Below are 21,245 nucleotides of genomic sequence, written 5' to 3'. Positions count from 1 at the left end.
AACTGGTTCATTTGCTCAAAACATCTATTCTACTGCAAGAATACAAGATAAAGAAAGCATAACAATTCTAGCAGATCTCTTGTGAAGACTATGTGACCAATGACTGGTGTGAAACAGAAAGTAATAGAAAGGGGAGGGAGCAAGACTGTGTCCAAACCCAGGGAGGATGTACACAGGACATATCCAGTCCTCTTCTCAAACCTTTCACTGTATGTGAAACAACTATACATCTCCTATAGACTTAGTTGTCCACCTTTAATCCTTCAATTGTCTGACAAATTTTTGTTCCACCTTCTAAAAGACAGTAGAGTCTCGGCTATCCAGCATAGAAGTATAGTACTATACCTCACTCTATATACATACCATGAGCTCTATATTAAATGTTAAGATTAGTGATTGTCATATCTAGGAGAACACATGGAAAAGCATGTGATTTATTTGATCAGCTGATAGATTTGCTGTGATCACATTCTGCTATAGCACATGATCGGGACTAACAAATCAGAGACTGACATTTCTATCATCTAACCAAACTGATCACATGCTTCTCCATGAGTTCTCCTAGACATGACCATCACTACTTAATATACAGTAATTGAAAGCATATTAATATTGGGGGAGATGTGGAACCCAGTCTTTAATCACAGCCAGACCCAGATTTACCTCACATGAGCCTATAGGCACAGATGTCCAAGCACCCAAGACTTCGCTCGCCAGGAACCTACAAACCCTTGCTGAACTGCACCACAAGTGTGCTGACTGACCAAGCTGTCACTCCTCCCTTACTTCCCTTGCCCATCATAGATAACTACAGGTGCACCTTAGTATTAGGTAGCCAGAAGTAACCTGAGTATTAAGTAGCTAGAGTTGACCCAAAGTATTAGGTAGCTAGAGATGCCCACAGTTGAAGGTAGATCTCGTCAGTGGAATTCTGAAAGTCGGGTGAGTAACCTCTCATTTACACTTAGCATAGGGAAGAGAGGGAGGCACTTGGGGAGCAGACTGAGCCTTCTTCCCATCATCAGGTGCCTGTAGGCAGGTGCCTTCAGTGGCTTATGGTAAACTTGGCCCTGATCACAGCAAAGCCCACAAACAGCCTAAGACGTTGACCTTCACCACTGTGAGTACTGCCGGCCATTTGTGCTGGTTGGTTGAGACTGCTGGTTAGTTGAGTTCAGGATAACTGGGATTCTACTGTAGCTTGAGAGAAGTTTATCAGTGGTATTTATGAGGGTTTTGAGGAAGAAAAGCAGATCTCCTACTTTGCAGGGCACTGCTAAATGGAGGTTTTGAATTGGATTTAAACAATCCGTATCTGTATAGAGCAGGTTACAGCTTCCATAAATACCAGAATTTCCAATGTGTCTATCATTTGTTAGCTGTAACTGCAGAGTGTATAAACAGTAAATGGGTCATTGTTTTTCATAGTGGCAGTTAATTAAACAAGACATTATGATTTTAGCCTTCTGGCCCTCTGTTCTTCCTAATAATTCACAATGTAGCATTTCCCTGACAAACCACCTTTTTAATTAGATAACACATTTTCATTGTATCCTTTGTTCTCCTTTTCTATTTTCTGCATTGAAATGCGGGTCTTGACAGCCTAGGAGAGTTAAGGCTAAACCAGCATGTTACATTTCAACCTTCTGATAAATATTGCTTTTAATGAAAAAGGACCTCACACAAAATAAAAGACTATGTGTGATCATTATCCATTCAGCTTTGCAAATTGAGTAGAAACACTTACACTAATAATTTTTCTCATATTCTTATAGAAAGAGCCAAGGGAGCAACACCATTTCCCATGATGCTGAGAATACACCAACCAGTGGTAGTTTTTAATTGTGGATTTCATTAGAAGTAAGAAAATTAAAAGGTAGGTTCTATTTCCAGCTACAGCAGATTTTATTAAACATTTCATGTGTGAACTATAACAATATACAATTACCTATGTTGCATCTGTTCTCAGCTACAATGAGAACTCTTCTTTGTGTAACATCATGCCCTCTCTAGGGTTTATTGTCAGTGCAGTATACAAAATATACTGGAATAAAACCTTTTTTCCCCATTTAAAACCAAATTCCTGTTTGTATTTTAGTCAGTTGGCACTGCCCTGTCCAAAGCAGCATTTTGGTTAGGGCTGGTTCACACGGATGGCAGGCAGCGTTGGGGCGGCCGGGAAGCAGCGTCGTCCTGTGACGTCTCGTTCGGGGGCAGTGGTACGGCGATTGTTCCTGTCGCGATTGGCGTTTCTTGTCCCCGCAAGGGGACATGAAGCCGTCGCGGCTAGCCGGCCCTGGATGTCGCATGCGGCTTCTAGGGCCAGCCGAAATTACACGTTAAATCGACATAGGAACGCTGCATTAATCGCCGTAACCACGCGATGCTAAACGCTCCCATTCACTTGAATGGGAGAGTTTAGCCGACGAGTTCTGAACGCTTGGTGGTGGACGCCGCCAAGCTTCCGTGTGAACCAGCCCTTAGCATCTCCGTTTTCCCATTCAGCTGCTAGTTGTTCCTAAATAATGGGTCCATCATCTTGGAAATGGTGCCTGCGACAGAACTGCTTCAGGGGCAGCACATGGCCCTCTGAAGATATGCTCATTCTCTGCACTGTGAGCCAGAGAGATCTTGGTGCACACAGAGGGATCGACTGTGGGTACAGAGAGGATGGTAAAGGGCAGCAAGGGGGAGGAACAGATGGAGGAGCTAAGCTTCTTCCAGTTAGTGAATATTCAACAATAGTGTTAAAGGGGAACTTCAGCCTAAACAAACATACTGTCATTAAGTTACATTAGTTATGTTAATTACAATAGATAGGTAATATAATTTTGTACCCACCCGGTTTTAAAAGAACAGGCAAATGTTTGTGATTCATGGGGGCTGCCATCTTTGTCATGGGGGCAGCCATCTTTTTGGTTGAAAGGAGGTGACAAGGAGCATAAGACACAGTTCCAACTGTCCTGTGTCCTGATTACCCCTCCCAGCTGCACACGCTAGGCTTCAAATGTCAAATTCAAAATGTAAAGAAAAAAAAATTGCACCAAAACAGCAGAACGAGAACAACAACATCAGAAATCCCATCATGCTTTGCACAGCATCAGGGGAAAGAAGCCTGGGCAGTTTTCTTCTGTGCAGCTAAAAATGAGGCTTGTATAAGATAAACAAAGTTCTGATGCTGTGAAACTGTTAAAGAAACACCAGGCCTTTTCAGTGCTGCTGAGTCGATTTTTAGTCTGGAGGTTAACTTTAAGTATTTCATTAAAGTGAATGAAGGGACTGTTGATGGCTGCAGAAAAAAAAAAGGACCAGATGGAGAGGTACTGTATGTCAAATCTTAAGGCACATGCCAATATAGCCAGATAAAATTTTGCAAAATGAGTTCATGTATGCTTTAAATAAAAATATTAAATTTGCTACAACTACTTCTTTTGGTAAGATATTCAAATGTTTTAACCACTCTAACTTAAACCCCTTTATACAAAGGTGGTAATATCTCCTTTCCTTCCTGTGTAGACCATGTCATTTTGTCCTTTGTACAGACCTAGGAATAAAAAGCTCATCTGCCAAGATTTTATATTGCTGTTAGGTGTATTTATACAGTGGGTTGCAAAAGTATTCGGCCCCCTTGAAGTTTTCCACATTTTGTCACATTACTGCCACAAACATGCATCAATGTTATTGGAATTCCATGTGAAAGACCAATACAAAGTGGTGTACACGTGAGAAGTGGAACGAAACTCATACATCATTCCAAACATTTTTTACAAATAAATAACTGCAAAGTGGGGTGTGCATAATTATTCGGCCCCCTGAGTCAATACTTTGTAGAACCACCTTTTGCTGCAATTACAGCTGCCAGTCTTTTAGGGTATGTCTCTACCAGCTTTGCACATCTAGAGACTGAAATCCTTGCCCATTCTTCTTTGCAAAACAGCTCCAGCTCAGTCAGATTAGATGGACAGCGTTTGTGAACAGCAGTTTTCAGATCTTGCCACAGATTCTCGAATGGATTTAGATCTGGACTTTGACTGGGCCATTCTAACACATAGATATGTTTTGTTTTAAACCATTCCATTGTTGCCCTGGCTTTATGTTTAGGGCCATTGTCCTTCTGGAAGGTGAACCTCCGCCCCAGTCTCAAGTCTTTTGAAGTCTCCAAGAGGTTTTCTTCCAAGTTTGCCCTGTATTTAGCTCCATCCATCTTCCCATCAACTCTGACCAGCTTCCCTGTCCCTGCTGAATAGATGCACCACCCGAGCATGATGCTGTCGCCACAATATTTGACAGTGGGGATGGTGTGTTCAGAGTGATGTGCAGTGTTAGTTTTCCGCCACACATAGCGTTTTGCATTTTGGCCAAAAAGTTCCATTTTGGTCTCATCTGACCAGGGCACCTTCTTCCACATGGTTGCTGTGTCCCCACATGGCTTGTGGCAATTTGCAAACAGGACTTCTTATGCTTTCTGTTAACAATGCCTTTCTTCTTGCCACTCTTCCATAAAGGCCAACTTTGTACAGTGCATGACTAATAGTTGTCCTATTGACAGATTCCTCCACCTGAGCTGTAGATCTCTGCAGCTCGTCCAGAGTCACCATGGGCCTCTTGACTGCATTTCTGATCAGCACTCTCCTTGTTCGGCCTGTGAGTTTAGGTGGATGGCCTTGTCTTGGTAGGTGTACAGTTGTGCCATACTCCTTCTATTTCAGAATGATCTCTTGAACAGTGCTCCGTGGGATGTTCAAGGCTTTGGAATTCTTTTTGTAGCCTAAGCCTGCTTTAAATTTCTCAATAACTTTATCCCTGACCTGTCTGGTGTGTTCTTTGGACTTCATGGTGTTGTTGCTCCCAATATTCTCTTAGACAACCTCTGAGGCCCTCACAGAGCAGCTGTATTTGTACTGACATTAGATTACACACAGGTGCACTCTTTTTAGTCATTAGCACTCATCAGGCAATGTCTATAGGCAACTGACTGTACTCAAATCAAAGGGGGCTGAATAATTATGCACACACCACTTTGCAGTTATTTATTTGTAAAACATGTTTGGGATCATGTATGATTTTTGTTCCACTTCTCATGTGTACACCACTTTGTGTTGGTCTTTCATGTGGAATTCCAATAAAATTGATTCATGTTTGTGGCAGTAATATGACAAAATGTGGAAAACTTCAAGGGGGCCGAATACTTTTGCAAGCCACTGTACATGTTAATCAAGTCACCTTTCTGTCATCTTTTCCCAAGTGAAATAAGCCCAGTTTGTCCATGTGCATGAAATAGTGGTGCAAGGAAATTTGGACACCCAATTTCAATTTATAATGGTGCCCATGGCAGCGCCCAAGTTTCTGCCTAATAGACAAGACACGACAAATAATATTTATATTGCGCTTTTATCCTGGCAGACTCAAAGTGTTTGAGCTGCAGCCACTAGGGCGCACTCAGTAGGCAGTAGCAGTGTTAGGTAGTCTAGCCCAAGGACTCCTTGCTGAATAGGTGCTTGCTTACTGAAGAGGAAGAGCCAAACAGAAAGAGAGGAAAATAGGCGCCCAAATTTCCATCTTTGATTTGTCCAATATTTCTTGAAAAATGAGACCATCCATCACCCCAATTAATGTATTCGCCTATCTTTGTACTTGTTCCATAATGTCATTGTCCTTCATGTAGTGCCAAACACTGTATCCATACTCCACATGTGGCTTCACAAGTGATTTATACAGAAGTAGTAGTATACTACTATCTCATAATATTATGCATGGTGTGTGACAGACCAGAGTGTGGAATAAATAAGCATGGAAAATAGTCAATATATGTTTTAGAAGCATAGCCAGAAAGATAATAGGCGGATTACACCATGCAAAAGAAAATATATACATACAAAAAAGGGGGCAGGGTTTTTTTTCCCCCAAGAAAAATATTTGATTTTTTAGCATTGAAATCCATTGGCAGAATTATAGGTTGGTGGCACACATTGTGGTGTATCTGTACCACATATACAGTGCTTGGAAAATAAAATATCTACTTCACATGGCAGATATGACAGATAATATATCTGTCATGTTTAATTACTGACATGTGCTTTAATAGTGGTAGAGAACATAAATCTGGCTTCATTCTTCAACCCTTGGATTATTATTATTAGTAGTATTTATATGGCACCAACACTTTAGGGTCAATTTCAATGGAAGCCAATTAACTTAGCTGTAAGTTTTTGGGATGTGGGAGGAAAACGGAGTGCCCAAAGGAAACCCTGTGCAGATAGTGCCCTGGCTGCGATTCAAACCGGGGACACAGTGTTGCAATGCAAGAGTGGTAACCAACCACTACCCTTGGATCCCACTACATCTATACCTGCGTCTATGCTGTTATCCTAAATTTTCTTCCTGTGACGAGAAAAGGGGGTTCTCTTTGTTCCAGGCTGCTTTGGCTTGCATGACTGCTAATTACAACCCTTAGAAAGATGAGTAGCAGTTTTTTTGTGGAAGCCATGGCAACATAAGCACAGGAACAGGTGTACCTTCAGTCACTGCAGTAGAGAGCCTGGCAGCAGAAGGTAGCACCAGTGAGAGGTTGGTTTGCATCCCAAAAATCAAGCAAGTTTTCTTTTCATAAAATCTGTGATGCCACATGATTTCTGCAGGTTTGTAGTGCCAGCAATATATATATTACTGTGCACTTTTCCCATAAACATTGAAAGGGATGGATTTATTTAAACTGAAAAAAAAAACAAGTTGTAGTTCTCCTCGTGTTCTGTACTTGGTCTATAATTACTGTGAAAGAAAGGGCAGACACTCCAAGTTCATGCAAGAGGACAGATCATTCTTATGACATGTGGCAGATGTTTTGACTTAGTGGTGAAGATAAAATATGCTTTCTAATTTTCCTCGCTGTATTCCCTAAAACAAGCTGATATATACTCCCTGAGTGCCACAGCTCAGCCATGGAAGTATCATTCAGTGTGATGACAACTTGGCTAGTCCCATTAAAAACATTTTTGCTGTGAGCCATGAAAATCAATCAGCTGAGATGGCCTTAGTGTGCTCACTAACTGGCAGCCGTGCTGCAGGAATCCTCAGGCTATTACATCTCTTTATGCGGGCATGTGCCAAGTTTCAGTGAAATTATTGAAATGCTACAGTTATCTCAGTACTGGTTGAAGCATATCTTATAGTGCTAGCCAGAAATGCTGTTTACAGAGCGGCTGAACAAATTTATCGTAGACACTGGGAGGCTTTGTGACAAATGGCCCAGCCATGTGCTGCCTGGAAGCTGTTAGGTGATGGGTCATTTGAGAGCAGCATGTCATTTGGTTGGTAGATGTAGCCGAACGGTATGTGTGCATTTGCCCCTAGCTCTATGGTAATAGATGAATTAAAGTACACTCTGTGTATTAGTGAGTTGTGTAATAGTGATTTGGAACAACATTATTAATCTGCCTAAAGGGACTTCCAAAAGCTCCTAATTCGAATGAATGTCCAAGAGGCCTCTCCACTTTAAGAAGCATGTTTAACGCATCCTGATATGTGAAGCATCTGATGGTATCTTGAGGGCAGCACCACAATGGAATCGTCCAGTGCTTGCCATTATTAGGAGGCAGTAGACCTTCAGGTGGTGCAACACTGCACCATTCCTCTTCTGCCAATCAAACAGCTTCTCCCTATTTTGTTACTAACTCAGGTAAAGTGAGCCCAAGGTGAAAAGAAACTGATGAAGTTAAACAATTTTATCTATCCTCCTGTTCCTAAAAATGACTTTTTTTAGATATCCCCTTGTTGTACGTTATGTTTAAATGTTTACAAAGTATATTTAATGTTTTTTTGTCTCTGCTCAATGACAGTCTATAAAATGTCCCAGAGCTAAAATATATGAACTATTGACCTTTTTTTTTATCTATCCCCTGTACTCAGAAGTTGCTTTCTGCCCCAAAAAGTTTTATGGCTGTAATTCCTTATCAGTAAGGGTTACGCTATAATCCACCTAGGTGCAAACAAGAGAGAAACAGTCTCTTGCATGCCTGAATTTTATCCCTTTCATGCAGAAAAGAAAAGAAATTGACGGCTTAGTTATTGATAGCACAGTTATTATTATGTTTGTCACTGTACATATACAAGTTTATCTCTTTATGTCACATGTCAGCTTGGGTAAACTTTAAGACACATAAGGGAGATCCTGGTCCATTGCACGATCAGGGAAACATTGGTTTTAGGGATATGGTATGGTTTTAATTGTGATGATTATTGATAATGCGATTGTTGGTTCCTGTGGATGCATGATGGAGGCACAGAGGAACATACTGCTTAATGTAGAGAGCTGCTGAATCCTGTAAATAAACCTAGTTCCAGTAACTCTTCATCCAAGATTACTGAAAACCACACCATCAGGCAGGAAGTTAGGATGATTTGCTAACGTTGTAGTGATACATTATGGGAGATCACTCAGTCTTGTTGACATAAAGCTAAATAAATGCAAATACTTTCTGTTTTAAGAGGCAAATTTGTATTTGGGAACTGGAAATAAAAAATATTTTTTAACCAATGGCACAGACATCAGTAAAGTCTTCATGGCTGTCTTGATCTTACAACATTACTCAAAGAAGTGTTTTATTTATTTATTTGTTTATTTATTTTGCTAGGACTTCAGCTTAGCTTATTGCCCAGCGCTGCGTAATATGTTGGCACTTTATAAATACAATAAATAAATAAATACATCTTAAAGATATGCACTTAATTGTTATGCTCCGGTGGCTTTGGGCTTGGATTGCATCATTGTCCGCTTATCTTTATTATTTTGTAACTTACGATTAAAAAAAAGAAAAATGAATAGAAGTATTAAAAGAAAGAAAAAGTAGGCAACTGTAGGTAAAGAAAAACAACAAAATCTCCAGCCTCCACCAACTAGCTAAACCCCTACTCATTCTGCCTAAACCTTACCTACCTCCATTCATTCAACAAAACATTCCATAATGTATCCATACCTTCCATCCATATTAAATTCCTTATCATCCATCACCCATAATAAGCTCTTTAAAGCTGTTTCGTCACCATAAAAATTATGACACGAGTTAGCCTTAACTGTGGGCAAAAGACATGGCCCCCACCACTAACAGAATTCTCGTCATTTACTATATAACATGCACTGAAATCAAAACGTGGACAGTATAATACATGTGTTATGTAAGTAGATCAAGTATTTTTCTACTTATATATGTGTTTTTTCTTTCTCTGGCATAGTATGGCTTATCCTACTGCTTTAACCTACCAGTCTAAACCTTTCATTAAGCTTCATTCTTTCATTTTGGATAAGTACTAATTTAAGGTATTTTTGGTCTCTTTCATTCTCTTGGTCAGTCTCCACTTAGAGGAATTATGTCATCTCCATTCACCATTCTCTTAACGTTGGCATAGATTCTTTCCCCACGTCCTAGCTAACAGTTGCCTTGTTATCATTGTGCCCAAACCAATCAGAATAAGTGTTGGGAACCCTTTATCCATGGGTGTTAAACCAAAAAGAGCTAGGTTCTATCAATAAGGTAATGGGTATTTGAATTCCTATTGACATCATTTTCAATCTCCTGCCAAAATTTACTGATTTCAGGACAGCTCCACCACATGTGCATATATGTTGCATCGTTGGTATGATATTCCCAACATTGGTTTGATGTGTTCAATATTTTTTTTTCCTTTATTTTTGCTGGGTACCAATATCATTTAAATATCCTCTTGTACTGAATCCACTGTAATTGCCTATTCTGCAATGTCCAGAATACTTTTGAAAATTCTGGGCCACCTAGGTAAGTTCTCCTGCCAGCCTAGGTCACTTTCCCATTTATGACAAAAAGCAGGTGGAGTCCAGTGCATCAGGGACCCCAAAAGGTTGTACAATGTTGAAATTAGCTTAGGGATTTTTTTTTCCTTTCTGGAATCATCTTCTCATAAGAATTTAATTCCTTATCTATCTGAATTCCATTAGCTTTAATCTTATTTACAGGTCCTTCTCAAAAAATTAGCATATTGTGATAAAGTTCATTATTTTCTGTAATGTACTGATAAACATTAGACTTTCATATATTTTAGATTCATTACACACAACTGAAGTAGTTCAAGCCTTTTATTGTTTTAATATTGATGTTTTTGGCATACAGCTCATGAAAACCCCAAATTCCTATATAAAAAAAAATTAGCATATTTAATCCGACTAAAAGAAAAGTGTTTTTAAAACAAAAAAAGTCAACCTTCAAATAATTATGTTCAGTTATGCACTCAATACTTGGTCGGGAATCCTTTTGCAGAAATGACTGCTTCAATGCGGCGTGGCATGGAGGCAATCAGCCTGTGGCACTGCTCAGGTGTTATGGAGGCCCAGGATGCTTCGATAGCGGTCTTAAGCTCATCCAGAGTGTTGGGTCTTGCGTCTCTCAACTTTCTCTTCACAATATCCCACAGATTCTCTATGGGGTTCAGGTCAGGAGAGCTGGCAGACCAATTGAGCACAGTAATACCATGGTGAGTAAACCATTTACCAGTGGTTTTGGCACTGTGAGCAGGTGCCAGGTCGTGGTGAAAAATGAAATCTTCATCTCTATAAAGCTTTTCAGCAGATGGAAGGATTGAAGTGCTCCAAAATCTCCTGATAGCTAGTTGCATTGACCCTGCCCTTGATAAAACACAGCGGACAAACACCAGCAGCTGACATGGCACCCCAGACCATCACTATCACTGACTGTGGATACTTTACACTGGACTTCAGGCATTTTGGCATTTCCCTCTTCCCAGTCTTCCTCCAGACTCTGGCACCTTGATTTCCAAATGACATGCAAAAGTTGATTTCATCCGAAAAAAGTACTTTGGACCACTGAGCAACAGTCCAGTGCTGTTTCTCTGTAGCCCAGGTCAGGCGCTTCTGCTGCTGTTTCTGGTTCAAAAATGGCTTGACCTAGGGAATGCGGCACCTGTAGCCCATTTCCTGCACATGCCTGTACACGGTGGCTCTGGATGTTTCTACTCCAGACTCAGTCCACTGCTTCCGCAGGTCCCCCAAGGTCTGGAATCAGTCCTTCTCCACAATCTTCCTCAGGGTCCGGTCACCTCTTCTCGTTGTGTAGCGTTTTCTGCCACATTTTTTCCTTCCCACAGACTTCCCACTGAGGTGCCTATACAGCACTCTGGGAACAGACTATTCATTCAGAAATTTCTTTCTGTGTTTTACCCTCTTGCTTGAGGGTGTCAATGATGGCCTTCTGGACAGCAGTCAGGTCGGCAGTCTTACCCATGATTGCAGTTTTGAGTAATGAAACAGGCTGGGAGTTTTTAAAAGCCTCAGGAATCTTTTGCAGGTGTTTAGAGTTAATTAGTTGATTCAGATGATTAGGTTAATAGCTCGTTTAGAGAACCTTTTCATGATATGCTAATTTTTTGAGATACGAATTTGGGGTTTTAATGAGCTGTATGCCAAAATCATCAATATTAAAACAATAAAAGGCTTGAACTACTTCAGTTGTGTGTAATGAATCTAAAATATATGAAAGTCTAATGTTTATCAGTACATTACAGAAAATAATGAACTTTATCACAATATGCTAATTTTTTTAGAAGGACCTGTATATAGCTTTGGATCTGTATCCGTTACCAATTTTGGTTTTGTTTTATCGACCTGAAGGTATTGCCAATGTTCTTATCTAAAATATGTATGATTCTACAGCCGTGTGTGGGAGCTGGACATTGCTATTTGGATTTACCTTAACCAACGGTTTGGAACATGCAGCCCTACATGGGAGCTGGTGGACACCGCTGACCTGGTACTGTGTGTTTGGTTTTGAATCTGTGCTGACAGGATACACCGGGCACATACATTTGTCTTATGCACACATACAGTGTTGGCTTCCCCTTTTTTCCTGCTTATAACACAGAGACTTATGAGTTAATTCTGCTATATGTGCTGCATCTGCCACTAACACAGCTTTGTGTGCTTCTTTGTCCCTGCTGGACTGCTCTATTCACACTAGCTACCCTGCTGTTTTGAACTGTGTTGCTATTGCCTGCTGCTTGGTTCACACAGTACTGCTTGGTCTACACAGTATATCTATTACTAAGCGTGGAGGAATGTTCCTCACATCCTGATGCCCATATCTGGGAACTATTTGCTGTAGTAGGGCGATACTGCTTCACCTGCTGTACATCATTAGTTGTTGCCTCCATTTATATTGGATTACCAACTGAAATCAAGCCTGTTTACTGGTACTGTTTATGAATGCACTAATTGATCTACAATTTACTTAGGTGGTTAGTGGCCAGTAATACTCCCTTGGAAACTGAACTGTTAATTCTTATATGTGAATTTACTCACAATTATGCTAGCATTTTCTCTGGAGGTTGCACTTTATGGGAATTGGAGCACATTTGTTCTATTGAGCTTGCAGTGTGTATGGAGTGTGTGAATGTGGGTTGATGGTGGCTTGATCATCCACCGCCTATTTTTTTATGATTTCTACTCTTTTGATAATTAATAAAGTTATGATATTTTAATTATACAAAAACATTTTTTGTGTTGCTTGGGGTATACGCCCTCCTTATTTCTCCTCCAAGGTTTTTGCATACATATGATTCTAGTACTGAGATCCAAATTCAACTGATTAAACAGTCGAGCCAGCTGGTGGAAAGTCTGGATTGTTACTTAAAGTAATTAAGACAGAGAGGCAAAATTGTTTTTGTCCGTTGTAAATTACTTGGCCTAAAGTTTGAAGCATAGGTTTAATTAGCGGGTTGGTACACTGATCACCCATCAATCACCCATCAATCACCCCCTGTCAGCACCTGTCACTGCTACCCATCAGATCAGACCCTAATCTGCCCCTTGCAGGCACCCAATTACCCGTCCACACCCTCATATCACCCTCAGACCACCCCTGATCACCTCGCCAGTGCATTGCTTGCATCTATTCTCCCCTCTAATCACACCCTGATCTCCTATCAATCACCCCGTCACCCCCTGTCACCACCTGTCACTGCTACCCATCAGATCAGACCCTAATCTGCCCCTTGCGGGCACCCAAACACCCGCCCACACCCTCAGATCGCCCTCAGACCACCTCTGCTTACCTCCCCAGTGCATTATTTACATCTGTTCTCCTCTCTAATCACCCACTGATCACCCATCAATCACCCCGTCACCACCTGTCACTGCTACCCATCAGATCAGAACCTAACCTGCCCCTTGCGGGCACCCAATTACCCGTTCACACCCTCAGATCGCCCTCAGACCCCCCTGATCACCTCGCCAGTGCATTGCTTGCATCTGTTCTCCCCTTTAATCACACCCTGATCACCTATCAATCACCCCGTCACCCCCTGTCACCACCTGTCACTGCTACCCATCAGATCAGACCCTAATCTTCCCCTTGCGGGCACCCAAACACCCGCCCACACACTCAGATTGCCCTCATACCCCCCCATCACCTCCCCAGTGCATTATTTACATCTGTTCTCCCCTCTAATCACCCACTGATCTCCCATCAATCACCCATCAATCACTCATCAATCACCCATCAATCACCCCCTGTCACTACCTGTCACTGCTACCCGTCAGATCAGACCCTAATCTGCTCCTTGCGGGCACCCAATTACCCGCCCACACCCTCAGATCGCCCTCAGACCCCCCTGATCACCTCCCCAGTGCATTGCTTGCATCTATTCCCCCCTCTAATCACACCCTGAGACACCCATCAATCACCTCCTGTCACCACCTGTCACCCCCTAGCACACCTACCCATCAGATCAGGCCCTAATTTGCCCCGTGTGGGCTCCTGGTCACTCGTCCAAACCCTCACATCACCCTCAGACCCCCTTCTGTTCACCTCCTCAGTGCATTGATTGCATCTATTCTTCCCTCTAATCACCCCCTGAGACAACCATCAATCACCTCCTGTTACCACCTGTTACCCCCTAGCACTCCTATCCATCAGATCAAGCCCTAATCTACCCCCTGCGGGCTTCTGATCACCCAGACAAACCCTCACCCGCCTCACCGCAGTGACAGAATTTTTTTTTGCTGATCACTGCTGGTCTCTACGACTTAATTGTGGCTGAGACCAACCGTTATGCCACACAATATGCAACTGCCAATCCAAGAAGCTACTATGCCCAGCCTTTTCGGTGGAAACCACTCCAAGTTTCCGAATGTAACATTTTTTTGGGGCCTTCTCCTTAACATGGGTCTAGTCAAAAAGAATGTATTGCGGTCTTATTGGTCTACGCACCCAATACATCACATGCCCGTGTTCTCTGCTGCAATGTCCAGATCACCATTTGAGAACATACTGCGCTTCCTGCACTTCAGTGCCAATACAACCTGTCATCTAAGAGGCCACCCTGCTTATGACCTGTTCCACACAATTCGGCCCCTCATAGACCACCTGTCATCAAAATTTGCAGATGCTTATACCCAGGGGCGCCTCTAGCCATTTTGTCACTCCAGGCAAGAAAACATGTGGCGACTCCCCCCCCCCCCCATGAAAATAATCTTAAAGTACCCCGACCCTGGCCTTGGTCCCTTTATTTTTAATATCGTTTACGTTATCACACTAGCACACAGCACCATCCTCCCCCTCCTGTGCCCCCTGTAGACCCCATTTTGCTCAGTTGTAATCTTCGACTGAGCAGAACGTCGAATATGGATGGGGAGGAAGTGGCAGTTCCTTGTCCCCTCTGTCCATCCATGATGCAGCCCCTCCACCTGACGCTCTAGTTTCGCTCATGAACCACTGCAAACAGCAGGCCATAGAGCTGCGCTGTGTGCGGACTTGTGATTATTGAGGTCGCATATCCTTCCGACCTCAATCACCACAAGACCGCACACAGCACAGCTCCCCTGCATGCTGTGTGCAGCAGATCATAATGGGAACTAAGGCGGAGGGTGGAAGGGGCTGAGTTGAGGACGGGCAGAGAGGAGGAAGAACTGCCACTTCCTCCTGAGTACGGCGATACCACATGTGTAACACTTTTTTGAAGCCTAGATGCGCTAAAGGGCCCAAAGTCCTATGAGCACCTTTAGGCTTTACAGGGGTGCTTACAATTTAGAACCCTCCAAAATGCCAGGACAGTAAACACACCCCACAGATGACCCCATTTTGGAAAGTAAACACCCCAACGTTTTCAGAGAGGGGCATGGTGAATCCGTGGCAGATTTCATTTTTTTTTTTGTCACAAGTTAGCAAAAATGTCAACTTGTGTCGTCACCACGCCAACCGCCTCGCGTCATCACGACGGCCAGCGTGACAGTATGGCGCATGCATGATTAAACCACACATGCACAGTACTGTCACGCTGGCCACCGTGATGACGCAAGGCGGTTGGCGTGGTGAAGACTGATGTCAGCTTTCAGGAAGAGGAACCCGACACTCGGAGCCGCCGGGGAGCCATTTCTGACCAGGCCCTGGAAGAAGAGCCAGATGGACGTTGAGGGACCTCCCGACCTACGATGGGCTGGAGAAAGCCCCAGGTAAGTTCAGATTTTGATTTTAATTAAAGCTCGGAGTCCCTTTAAGGGGTTTTAAGACTGCAGTCCTTAAATGGTTAAGCAGCTCATCTAAGGTAGTCAGATTTCAAGAAAGGGATGCTGTCAAATCACAGTCGGTTTGTTCCAAATAGACCCATATGTTCTTCGGATCCTTTATGCGCCACTTTATCATTCTTGCTAAATAAATGCTATTATTATATTTTTGTATGCTAACCAACCATGCTCCTGGAGATTGTTTTATTGGCCAATCTTCTTTTTACTCTTGTCCAAATAAACCTTGAACATGTTTGTGCCAATCAAAGAACCTGGTGCTGGGGAGGTTAATGTGCAGACTCTTTATCAAATATAGGATTTTTGGGGAGGATCATTATTTTAATGATATGAACTCTGCCCGATATGTTTAAGTATGGACGGTCCCAAGATTGTATTTTTTTTAAAGTCAGACATTTGATTCTTGAAGTTGCAAGAGAATACATTTCAATTAGAACTGCATAAATGTATACCTAAATATTTGATGGAGTCTTTTGCTCAAATAGGTGTTTAAATGCTGTCTGACTTCCATTTGTAGAGTTATCACCTGAGTTCCCGTGATCAGTGACCACGTGGGATGGAAAGTTATAAGAAATCAAGTGGAGCATAGAAAAAAAAAAAGAAAGTGATGAAGGTTCTAACTCTCCACTGCACTGCTCCAGTCAAACCTAAAATAAAAAGAAAACTTAAAATAGAACTCAATTTTCCTCCATTTAGTTCTCCTGTTTCTGGGTATTGATCAGCATCATCACATGATGGCAATCACTGCCCCTTCAAAATCAGCATTTCAACAACCCCACCCCCATGAATGAATCCTTACCATTGAATACAGTAATTCAGACCATAAAGTTGAATGTGATAATAGTACCTGTTTTATAAACCAACAGTTAAAGGAATAATTGAATTAATAAATTAACCACTTTGATACCAGCAGTCTCTGGCCCCTTAAGGACCAGAGACTGCTGGTATGAAAAACAGGACCTACCAACTAATGTTGGGCGAACATCCAGATGTTCGGGTTCGGGGTGGTTCGGCCGAACATGCCCCCGATATTCGGCATGTTCGGGCCGAACCCCGAACCCAATGCAAGTCTATGGGGACCCCGAATATGCCCCTTTGGGGCCCCCTATAGGGTCCCAGCATAAAGGGAGAGCATGCCCTGAGCGCGGGGGGGGGGGGGGGGGTCGTAAATGCCTCCCCGCTAAGCTCTCCCTTCTGCTGGTCCCTATAAAATTAAATATAAGTCCCCCCGGAAGTACCTGGCAGGCTGGCAGGAGGAGGGCAGGAAGAGGGCAGCCGGAGATCATAGGCGCTAGTACCATCTGATACTTCCGCCCTCTCTCTGACGCACTTCCTGTTTACATTTGTAGTCGCGTCAAGAGAGAGCAGAAGTGCCACGATGATGCGTACGAGGGTACGCGCCATCTACATGATGACACGTAACCTCGTACGCGTCATCGCGTTACTTTTGCTCTCTCTTGACGCGACTACAAATGTAAACAGGAAGTGCGTCAGAGAGAGGGCAGAAGTACCAGATGGTACTAGCGCCTATGATCTCCGGCTGCCCTCTTCCTGCCATCCTCCTGCCAGCCTGCCAGGTACTTTCGGGGGACTTATATTTAAATTTATAGGGTCCAGCAGAAGGGAGAGCTTAGCGGGGAGGGGGGCCTTTCCGACCCCCCCCCCCCCCCCCCCCCCCGCGCTCGGGGCATGCTCTCCCTTTATGCTGGGACCCTATAGGGGACTTTGTTCAGCTGGACACAGCTGTGTTCGGCCGAACACAGAAGGCCTGTTTGGGTTCGGGCAGCGTAGCCGAGCACCCTCCCGAACACCATGAGGTGTTCGGGGGGTGCCGAACCGAACCCGAACAGGCCAAAATCCGGGCGAACCCGAACAGTGGCGAACACTGTTCGCCCAACACTACTACCAACGTCATGCAGCACGGAACCACCGCTACCGTCAACTACACCGCTCTCCCATCACTGAAGCTCATTCGCTTTGCTGTCACTATGAAAGCAGAGCTCTTGAGCTGATCAGGAGCCGATTTTATTGGCTCCTGACCCTGTGATCAATGTAAGCCAATAAGATTAGCTCACAGTGATCTCAGACAGAGCTGACATACTGTCATACTGACAGCAGGGCAATTGGCGGTTGTGGCGGGTAATTGAAAACTATGCCCTGCAGAAATAAGCAGCCACAAACAGGGTGTAGATTTCAATTACCGTGGGACAGAAGCAGTTAAATACACAGTCACGTTCATATTTTAATAAAAAACGTTTTTTTCCAATATATTTTTACATGACTACATGTATAATTACTGATATATGATGTTTTAATAGACATCTTTTCCTCCTTTTATATAGTAACTTAATATCAAACTGTGCAGGACAAGCGTAAGGAGATATCTTACATTTCTGGTTGACTGGCCCTTTAATCTAGGATTATTGCTGATGTACTGTATCTATGTAACTTGTATGTTCGCAGTATCACTGATCCCTTTCTTGCCCTGTTTCAGACTATACCAAGCATTGATTATTTATGATATCATTATAGCTTTGACCTCCCAAGAGTAATACATTTCCATCCATTAAGGTATTACCCACTTGAGCATTACATGCATCATAAATGAAAAATTGATTTTCTTCTTTGGCAGAAATTACTATATTGTTTTATCATAAATTATTTCTAGTTGACAGACAACTAAAAAAAAAAAGTTGAGTGTTTTATTTGTGTTTCATATCCTGAGTTATAGCTTCATAAAGCATTGCTCCTTCCTATAATGATTATAATATATTTCCAGGCAGTTTGTGATGTAATAATGACTAGGATATTGTATAGTAAGTGTTACTGTATGTGTGAGGACATCCAATACTACTAATCTTTATTACGAAAAAAGATAATCAGCTGGCCATTAAATCTCTCTACTGGAACACAGTAAACCAATGTAGAGGCATTGTGATTTAAGTGGATTCAATTAGACAATGTTATAAAACTAATAGGAAAAAGGAACCTTTTATTAGCAAGGTCTATTTCCTAGTCTTGCAAGTTGGAACAGTTAACTACTGGAAAATGACTGTGTATCTAGAATGAATATCGGGGGGAAAAATCAATGTAAACATAAAGCTGTTTTCTTTTTTATTCTTCAACTTGAAGGTCCATAAATTTCACACTTATATAGGACATTATTTCTTCTGAATTTATTTTCCTCAACAAATACTGAAGATTGACTGCACCAACTTTTTTTTAAAGAAACTTTTCTCCTTTGCTTTAGATCCATTAAGGTGGAATTGTAAGGAGAAACATATAGTCCAGGATGAGCCTGAAAAATGAATTGCCATCTACAATTAGGCCTCATTCACACTATGTGCAATGTAAAGTGCAATCTACTCCTCTCTGATGCTATAGCTGTCCTTACAGATTTTGGTTTTCCATATTATTATGGATGGATGCATGGCAGTGGCGTGTCAATAGGGGGTGCAGAGGTAGCAACTGCAACAAGGCCCTTGGGCTACAAGGGCCCCATGGGGCCAGCCCTCAACCACAGTATTAGCTCTTTATTGGTCCTGTGCTGGTAATAATCACTTCTGTAGATGCTTTGAATAGTAGTGATCATTAACAAACTGCCCCACATCCCCTTCTTGCACCTCTGACTATGTGGTTGTCCTTGATTTGTTTTGGTGCTCTGTATCAATTGTTATGTATAGAATGCGTGGGGGCCCTCAATGCAAAACTTTCACTGGGGCCCACAGCTTCTTAGCTACGCCACTGATGTATGGGGTGATTAAGAAGGCCCAATATAAAACTTGCACTGGGCCTTATAGCTTTTAGCTACACCCAGTGGGGTAACAATAGCCCCCGCCACTAATGCAGTGGGATCGGGCCTGGGAGTTGGCCCTGTTCATTAATATGCAGAGCAAGCAGCATGTTATACACATTATCTGCTCTTGTGCTGGCATCTCCTTCACTTCCTGGTTAGTTTTCAAGTGCCGTGCACTCTGTGCAGACAACCATGCGGCTTCAGTCCCTTGGCTGCACGGAGTGCATGGCACTTGAAAACTAATTAGGAAGTGAAGGAGATGCCAGCACGGGAGCAAGTAATGTATATGACTCACTTCCTTATCTTCATGTTAATGAACAGGAGCAGGCCCACTGGCTACTGGCCCATCCCCCCGTGATCTAGGGGGAGTTGGAGAGGGAGGTTGGGGGTTGCCCACCAAAAGATCTCCGTGGAGGGGTCTGGTCCAGGATAGTTACGCCCCTGGCTACATCACTGCATTCTGCCATCTAAGCTTCGTGTGTGTGGAGGCAGGGTGCAGGGGGATGTTCAAGATAATAGGGTGGAGCCCTCCTCACTGTCTTACACATCCACCTATACCCTATCTCCACACACACCTTTTTTTAATACCTATATGTCCTTTAGACATCTTAAAGCCTTCTTACTGTCCAGGCATTGACTCTGGCCATGATTTGAACGCTCACCTTTCATGCCAAAGGCATTAATCAGTACACTATTCAGTGTATGTAGTTCAGCACTCTACTTTTCTGGGAAAAATGATGAACAATAATGGTAACCACTATTTGAACTTGTTTATAAGATTTCGTTGATATGAACACACAGCTACTCAATAATCATCTTGGCAAAGCCTGAAAATAACTAGCATGGGTTCCTGCACTGTGCAGATCATTTTTCATGAAGTAAGTTGAAACCATCTGGACAGTTCATACTGCAAATGAAGTACGGAGGCTTGTAGTGAAAAGAAATGCGGATTGTGCTCATGGTTTGCTTTAAAAATGCATGGGTGGCACTGGCTGCAGACTGAAATGGAATGGTAATTTTTAAGAACATTAAATTACAAAATGATTTGTGCAACACTGAAATGTGTTTTTAGCAAATCATTAGTGGAAAGTAGAATTTCAATTGAAATAGAAGAGTGGTCTGCTTGGTATTATTAAATGAACAATAACAAATGAAAAAAAAAAAAAAAAAAAGGTAACAGGTGCTCCTACATTTCCCTGAAAACAGCAAATACAGGTTTATATTGAATCCAAAACCAACATCTAGAAACTACAGAGACAACCACCATGCAAAGTTTCAACCAAGCACTGTGGAAATCCTCATTTTAAAATTGGCCTCCTTTACTGTAAAAAGCATGGCAAAGCCAGGAAACATCTGCAGGATTCAGACTAACCTTCCCTAACTATGACAATCAGAATTAGAAGTACCATGAGTCTAAATTACTCTGACAGCCAGAGTTCACATAAGGAAGCGAGACTTGGCCTGACTCTAACAAGTGTTAGGGTACCAGACCATTTGTGGTGTAAAATATGCCACAATGGTAGCTGCACTAAGAAACCATGGGATATTTTATCATTTTTCCAGGAACGTAAAGCGGGAGCACAAACGGTACAGTTTCTTCTTGTTAATCTTCATCCTATTCAGCAGTAAAAAGTATAAGCAACTGTGACACGGCTCAGGCCAGGACCCGTACAATTAGGACAATCTGGCACTTCCTTACTACAATTACCATTCTTCATTCTCCTCCTCGTGGGAACACTCTGCTCTAAGCCTCTGAAGCTCCCTCGCTAACAAATAATATTATCATTTATCAGCCACTTCTCATGTTGATGTTTTTCCGCATTATGGGAGCAATATAATTTATTCAGCCTGATAGATGTCAATTTACAATGTTGTCTTTAGCCCGGCGCC

General features: G+C 42.5%; 1 long non-coding RNA gene across 3 annotated transcripts in view; it reads left to right on the top strand.

The window, feature by feature from the left end:
* LOC137563186 (uncharacterized) overlaps positions 1–21,245 on the top strand; it is a 263,248-nt gene that overhangs the window by 26,456 nt on the left and 215,547 nt on the right. For all 3 annotated transcript variants that reach the window (XR_011030287.1, XR_011030285.1, XR_011030286.1), the window contains one exon: positions 1,776–1,876. This is a non-coding gene — a long non-coding RNA (uncharacterized lncRNA). The remainder of the gene's footprint in view (positions 1–1,775; positions 1,877–21,245) is intronic.

Source organism: Hyperolius riggenbachi, chromosome 3, assembly GCF_040937935.1.
Source record: "Hyperolius riggenbachi isolate aHypRig1 chromosome 3, aHypRig1.pri, whole genome shotgun sequence".
NCBI lineage: Eukaryota > Metazoa > Chordata > Amphibia > Anura > Hyperoliidae > Hyperolius > Hyperolius riggenbachi.
This window is presented reverse-complemented; position numbering and strand designations above follow the sequence as displayed.